The following is a 6,844-nucleotide window of genomic DNA, read 5'->3' as shown; positions in this document are numbered from 1 at the left end:
GTAGGAAGGCGGACCCTAAGGCAGGCAACGAGGGGTTTCGGCCTCTTTGCACCTAGCTACGGACTAAAGACTACCTTACTCAAAGGGACACAGAAGGCGAGAGAAATGAAAGATGGGGGCAAAAAGACTTCATTCATTCATAAAGCCCGACGGCCAAGATTACAAGACGAAGGCCCGAAGGCTGTAGTTACATAGGAAGCCCGAAGGATGATTACATAAGGCCCGAAGGCCAAGATTACAAGAAGCCCGAAGGCTGATAACATAACAAAAAGAAAGGGGGTTGTCTAAGCTGAGACCCGGGGTGACCTCAAGGGGCGTCCGTCGGGTTCGCGGCCTCTTCTTGGGCTTGGAGGGTCTCTTGATCCTAACCTCCATGGCCAGGAGTTGGAGGGACCTCTCGGTGCAGCTGAACCTCACCCTCCTTGCTACAGCCTCCACCATCGGCATCGGCAACCTTGGTGGCTGATGGGGCCGCCTCCACGTCGTCGTCCTCAAAGATGAGCCCGCTATCCTCGAAGGAGACCCCGGGGTAACGCTCGAGGACCCAGTCTCGGACCTCGGTAGCGCCCATTGTGAACCCCGGGGCGATGGCGCGCTTTATCTCCTCCCTGAAGTCCTCGGAGGACCAATACTCCTCGACCCCTTGGGCCTCGACTTCCTGAATTCGAGCCTTCATCTGCCACTTCAGCTCCACGAGCTTCCGATCGCACTCTCGGCGCACGAAGACGAGGTCCTTCTCCAAGTGCTCCACCTTCTCAAGGAGGATCGAGCGCTCGTTCTCCAGGGCGACCTTCTCTCTCTCGACGACCTCGAGGTCTCGGCACATAGCTTCGGCTCGAGCCACTAGTTGACCCATCTGATTTTGTGCCTACATGAAACACCGAAGGTCAGAATGCTAAGACATAAAAAAAAAAAGAGAAAAAAAAGAAGAGGGTAGGGGGACCAAAGCTTACCCCGGCCATGAAGATGCAAGCATTGTGATCATGGCCGCCGTCCCTTGCTTCTGTGCCTCAGTGGCATCTCGGGGAAGACTCCCCTTCATCACTAGCTCGCGAGCAACTCCCCCGATGGCCAGCGTGTCGTCCTCCTTCACCGACCATTGAGGGACAAACCCCACTTCGGCCCTCACGATCGCCACCCTCGAGCCTCTGGAGGCCGTGACGGGGGAGGGGTCTTGCACAGGCCCGTCATGGCCCAGAGCAGTGAGGGCCTGGACTGCCTCGGCGCTCGGTCCCTCGACTTTGGACCTCTTCTTCGAGGTCTCAGAGGACGGCCCCTTCTTCTCCTTCCGCTTCAGCCTCGGCTGCTGTTGGGCATCCCATGCCTTGGCCTCCTTGATTTGTGCCTGCCTTGCCTCGGCGGCGGCCCTAGCCTCAGCCCTGGAGACTTGCACTGCAAAAAGAAAAAATGGGAGTCAGTACGAAGCACCGACACCCGAAGGAGGCAAACGGAGGCTAGCCGAACTCACCTGGGCTAAGCCCAAATTTGAAGAGTATGGCGTCGGACTTGAGGCAGTCGGCCTTGACTAGAGGACAGTCTTCTTGCCGCCTCGCCATCGCCAACGACTCCGCGTCTGCCCCGAATAGGGCAGGGGCGGAGTTCACCTCCCTAAGGTCTGGGATATCCCAAACCGTGCCGAAGGGCACCCCCTCGGACGACCTCACAAAGAAAAACTTCTCCTTCCACCCGTGGATGGAAGTCGGGTAACCCTTTAGAAGCCGAAGGTCCTTTCGGGGGCAAAAGTAATACCAACCCGAAAGACCCTTGCAGGCCTGAAGGAGAAAACAGTTAATGAAGAGGGGGAGGGAGAGGGGCCTCTGGTGCCTTACGAAGAAGACGACGAAGCTGAGCACTTGTCCCCACCCGTTCGGCGTCAGCTGGGTCGAGCATACCCCATAGTGCAGAAACACTCCGGTGAAGAAGGGGTGGAGAGGCAGCCGAAGGCTGCCTTAAACGCCTCCTTGTACAAGCATAGCTCCTCGGAGTTCCGATTGCTAGATAGATCGGATGGTCTGGGCAGTCGGAGCTCGAAAGCGTCCGAGACACCGAAGGAGGCCCTCAGCTCCTCTAGTTCTGGCTCGTCCATCGTGGATACGATGTTGAGAGCCTCCACTTCTAAGGGCTCCTGGGTCTGAGCTCGGGAATCGAGCACCCTCTCCCTGAATCCTGCACCGTTGGAGCCATCCTCGGACCCAGACGGCTAGGCCGCGGACGATGAGTCACGGGAAGAGGGAGAGTCAATGGAATCCGAGGACATCCCTCGGACCTCCCCTGGACTCCTATGCCTACGTTTTGACCTCGTCCTCTCGGAGGACGATGGACTGTAGCCCGACGAGGAAGACATCACTTACTTTTTGGGTGTCGCTAAACTAGGGGAAGTCAAGACGAAGACGAGATCTTCGAAAAGAACACCGAGGCCCAAGGTAAGCTCTCCGAAGGGAAAAGAAAAGTGCCCCACAAATGGCCCCCCACACTATATAGATGGGGAGAAAGACGGTACAACTACCCGAGCATTAATGGCGCCGCCACGTCAAAGTACGAAGTCTCGAGGTTTGTGCCTGAACGGACCTAACAGAAGGTCCCCCTCTCGGTTGGGAGTTTGGCCAAAGCCGAACGGACCTGACCGAGGGTTCCCCTCTCGGTTGGGAGTGCAGCCAAAGTCGAATGGACCTGACCGAGGGTCCCCCTCTCGGTTGGGAGTTCAGCCAAAGCCGAACGGACCTGACCGAGGGTCCTCCCCTCGGTTGGGAGTTCGGCCAAAGCCGAACGGACCTAACCGAGGGTCCTCACCTCGGATTGGGAGTTTGGCCAAAGCCAAACGGACTCGACCGAGGGTCCTCACCTCAGATTGGGAGTTCGGCCAAAGCCGAACGGACCTGACCGAAGGTCCCCCTCTCAGTTGGGAGTTCGACCAAAGCCGAACGGACCCGACCGAGGTCCTCACCTCGGATTGGGAGTTCGGCTAAAGCCAAACGGACCTGACCGAGGGTCCTCACCTCAGATTGGAAAGCCAAACGGACCCGACCGAGGGTCCTCACCTCGGATTGGGAGTTCGGCCAAAGCCGAACGGACCTGACCAAAGGTCCCCCTCTAGGTTGGGAGTTCGGCCAAAGCCGAACGGACCTGACCGAGGGTCCTCACCTCGGATTGGGAGTTCGGCCAAAGCCGAGCTGACCTGACCGAGGGTCCTCACCTCGAATTGGGAGTTCGGCCAAAGTCGAACGGACCTGATCAAGGGTCCCCCTCTCGGTTGGGAGTTCGGCCAAAGCCGAACGGACCTGACCGAGGGTCCTCACCTTAGATTGGGAGTTTGGCCAAAGCCGAACTGACTTGACGGAGGGTCCCCCTCTCGGTTGGGAGTTCGGCCAAAGCCGAACAGACCTGATCAAGGGTCCTCACCTCGGATTGGGAGTTCGACCAAAGCCGAACGGACCTGACCGAGGGTCCCCCTCTCAGTTGGGAGTTAGGCCAAAGCCGAACGGACCTGACCGAGGGTCCCCCTCTCGGTTGAGAGTTTGGCCAAAGCCGAACGGACCTAACCGAGGGTCCTCACCTCGGCAGGGGGCTTAGAGTAAGGCCGAGCCGAGCCGACAGAAGGTCTTTTCCTCAGCTGACTGCAGGCCTCGGTCGCCAGCAAGGCTAAGGCCCAAAGTAAAAAAAAAAAGAAGAAGAAGAAGAAGAAGAAAAAGAGGAAAAAAGGAAGTGATGAAGAAAAGAGCGATGATTGCGAAAAAGTTGGTTACTCCCACAGGAAGAGACTCCTAGTGGGAGTAAGGGGGCTCCTGATACAGCCAAATTGATCTCTCGGTGGAGAAAGGACACGTGTTGCCCCCGAGACACGTGTCGTCCACCAGATAAGGATTCCAAGGACTCAATTACGCTCGATCACGTCGTTTGCATGAGGGGAATATTCCCCATAAGAAGGACGGCCGTATGGGAGAAGGACAGAGGAAAAGACAAGAAAAAACCCTAGACCCGAGGAACCATATAAGGGGGCTGAGAGGAAGGAAGAAGGTAAGTAATCAGACCCTCACCATTACTCCCTTACTGAAAATTGTGCGGCTGACCCTAACTTGAGCGTCGGAGGACTAACCCCGGACAAAGCTCCGGGCCTCCACCATTTGTGCTTGTGCATGATCAACTCGCGGGGTTTTTTGGCAGCAACAACTTGTCTGCTGATGGCTACGCGGAAGATGAAGAGCTAACTGAATTTTTTTCTTGATTTAGTTATTTTGTAATTCTTTCATTCTTTTTAAATAAAGTCCTTTTGCTAATCTATAGCCATAAAACAAAAAGAAAGAAGAAAGACAGAGTGAGAGAGACAACATATAATTTATCTACCTGACAGCTCAAAGAAATAAAAATAAATAAATGAATAAAGCCTTGTCTGTAGGCAAGAGGACTAAGACCGAGTAAAGCAAAGGACAGACAAAGGAGAAATCATAAAAGAGAGAGAATAGAAATAAAAAGAAACATGTGGGAATTGCGCGTACGGACGTTAAGATGCACTCAGCAATTTTATTGCTTTTCATACTGATGACGTCATTGTGTGTTTGAACTTTCAACTCGCGAGGAAAGTACCTATTGAACTGCCCATTCACACGATAAATGGCCTCTTCTTTCCAATGCCAACCATCACAAACTCGTTTATTATTCTTCTTGAAATTTCAATTCAAAAAAAATTTTTTTTTTCCAAAAGAAAAAGAATGTACAATGGACAAAATTTTTCTATATCTAGTGTGAATCAAATCATCACGGGGTTTTGGATGGATATGGGACGATCTTGTAATGGTATTTTGAAGAAAATATTTAAATCTTATAAGGGTTGTGAACCTTAAGATGATGTGATAAATTTTCTTGAACCATGAAACAGAAAAAACTTTCTTCCTAAGTATTGTGAAAGTTTCTCTATAAAATTTGTACCACACAAGTTTTAATTTGGATAATTAGGTAAAAGGTAGTTAAGCATACGCTAGTTGCACATCAAATTTTATACTCGGCTTCAATTATTTACACATTGTGTATGTCCATGCACCTTTCTCAACATTTTTTATCGTCTGAATATTTATACTTTATTATGATATTTGATCAACTTGATATGAAAACAGGAGACCTTAAGGTCTACTTGCCTGTAAATCTTATGTTGCACATAGAATCTATTTTGAGAGAGAGAGAGAGAGAGAGAGAGAGAGAGATTGTCATTGAAATCCATGCACCAAAGTGGTAGAATCTATCCTCCATCACATGTTGACCAGAGAGAGAGAGAGACCCATACATCGAAATGGTAGATCCTACCCACCACTATGTACATGCTGATCACACCCGACTTCATATAGAGATCGTTTTTCGATTCAAGTTTATGATTAAAATGTAATGAAGTAACTTTACCATTGCACCAAGTGTAGAAATGTAACTCTAAAACGATGCAAAAGATAATGAAAAAACAAGAACAACAAATGCACATAGGTTTACGAGGTTCGACAAAATTGCCTACGTCCTCGGTGAGATGAGATTCTGCTTCACTATCAATGGAGAATAGGGTTACACCATTCGTCCTCACATCTCTCATCATTGTTTACATTACAGAAAAAGAAACTCTCGCTACAAATATATAGCAAAAAATTCTAATCTGCAAAGATCAACATTAACATCAATCAATAAATTCCCTGATTTAAATTGTAACAGAATACAAGACATCGTACACCACATCAAGGTCAGCAATGATAACCTTTTGAATTACTTATTATTATATGTTGTATAAGAAAACCCACCCACTCCCCCCCAAAAAAAAAAAATATATATTAAATAAATAAAGTTATATAAACACGTGCTCCCACTAAAATGTTCTTTTTTGTATGAGTGGAACGGTCAAAATAATAGGCATGTCCACTGAACCCAATCAAACTGCATGCCTCTTGCTATCTGACGTTTAGCCTCTCATTTCATGACAGCTGATGCCGAGTGTGACTCAAGGCTCATAAGAGCACAACATCCACAGCCTCACATGATCCTAAACAAATTCAAAATAATCCCATCACCTTATATCGCGGGCCGCAATTATTTTGCCTTAACTTTATATTTTTTGTTAATTTTTCTTCCTAAATCTTAAAATAAAAAAATAAATCAAAAATCAAAAATCAAAATTTCATTAGAGAAAAAGAAATTCGGGTTAGCTTTGCCGTCAGTGTACAATTTCGAGCCTTGAAAAAGGATGTCAATAGAAATTATTGAAAAAAGAGAGGTATATAAGACATTTTACACGGGATTATTATAGCAATCTGAGTCTTAAAAAGAGTGTCCGTATATAGTTTCAACTTCTAGTTAATGGTGTGTAAATGTTTTTCCTCTAAAAAAAAATTCAGAGAAATGAGGAGGATGGATCCACTATACCCAAGATAAACACAACTTATTAACCCTTTTAGCTAAACGATAGACTTCTTTATTAGAGTTAACGAGGAAAAAAAATATGAAAAAAATCATAGAAAACAAGGAAAATAAGAAATAGATGTCATCTACAAAAACAAAAGTAGCTTAGTTTAAGAAAGAAGAGACATGCACTAATCATTGTCAAACAATCTAAAGTCAGAATTACCGCATATAAAACAAGAGTATGAGCCAAGAGTAAGCCATGTTTAGTAGTCTCCCTACTCTAGTTGAAGCTGTAGAAAAACAAAATCTAGCTTTACTCTTTGCAGCAATTAAAGTACCAGAATCAACCATGATTATCACATCTTTGCAGCCTTTTTCCTAGTGCTAATGCCATGCAGCATTTGACTAAGAGAAGCTTCCCTTTTCTACGCCCACCCCACCCCCCCAACACCCCCCACCCACCCCACCACCGCCA

The sequence above is a fragment of the Macadamia integrifolia genome, chromosome 1 (genome assembly GCF_013358625.1).
Source record: "Macadamia integrifolia cultivar HAES 741 chromosome 1, SCU_Mint_v3, whole genome shotgun sequence".
NCBI lineage: Eukaryota > Viridiplantae > Streptophyta > Magnoliopsida > Proteales > Proteaceae > Macadamia > Macadamia integrifolia.
Note: the sequence above shows the minus strand (reverse complement) of the source record.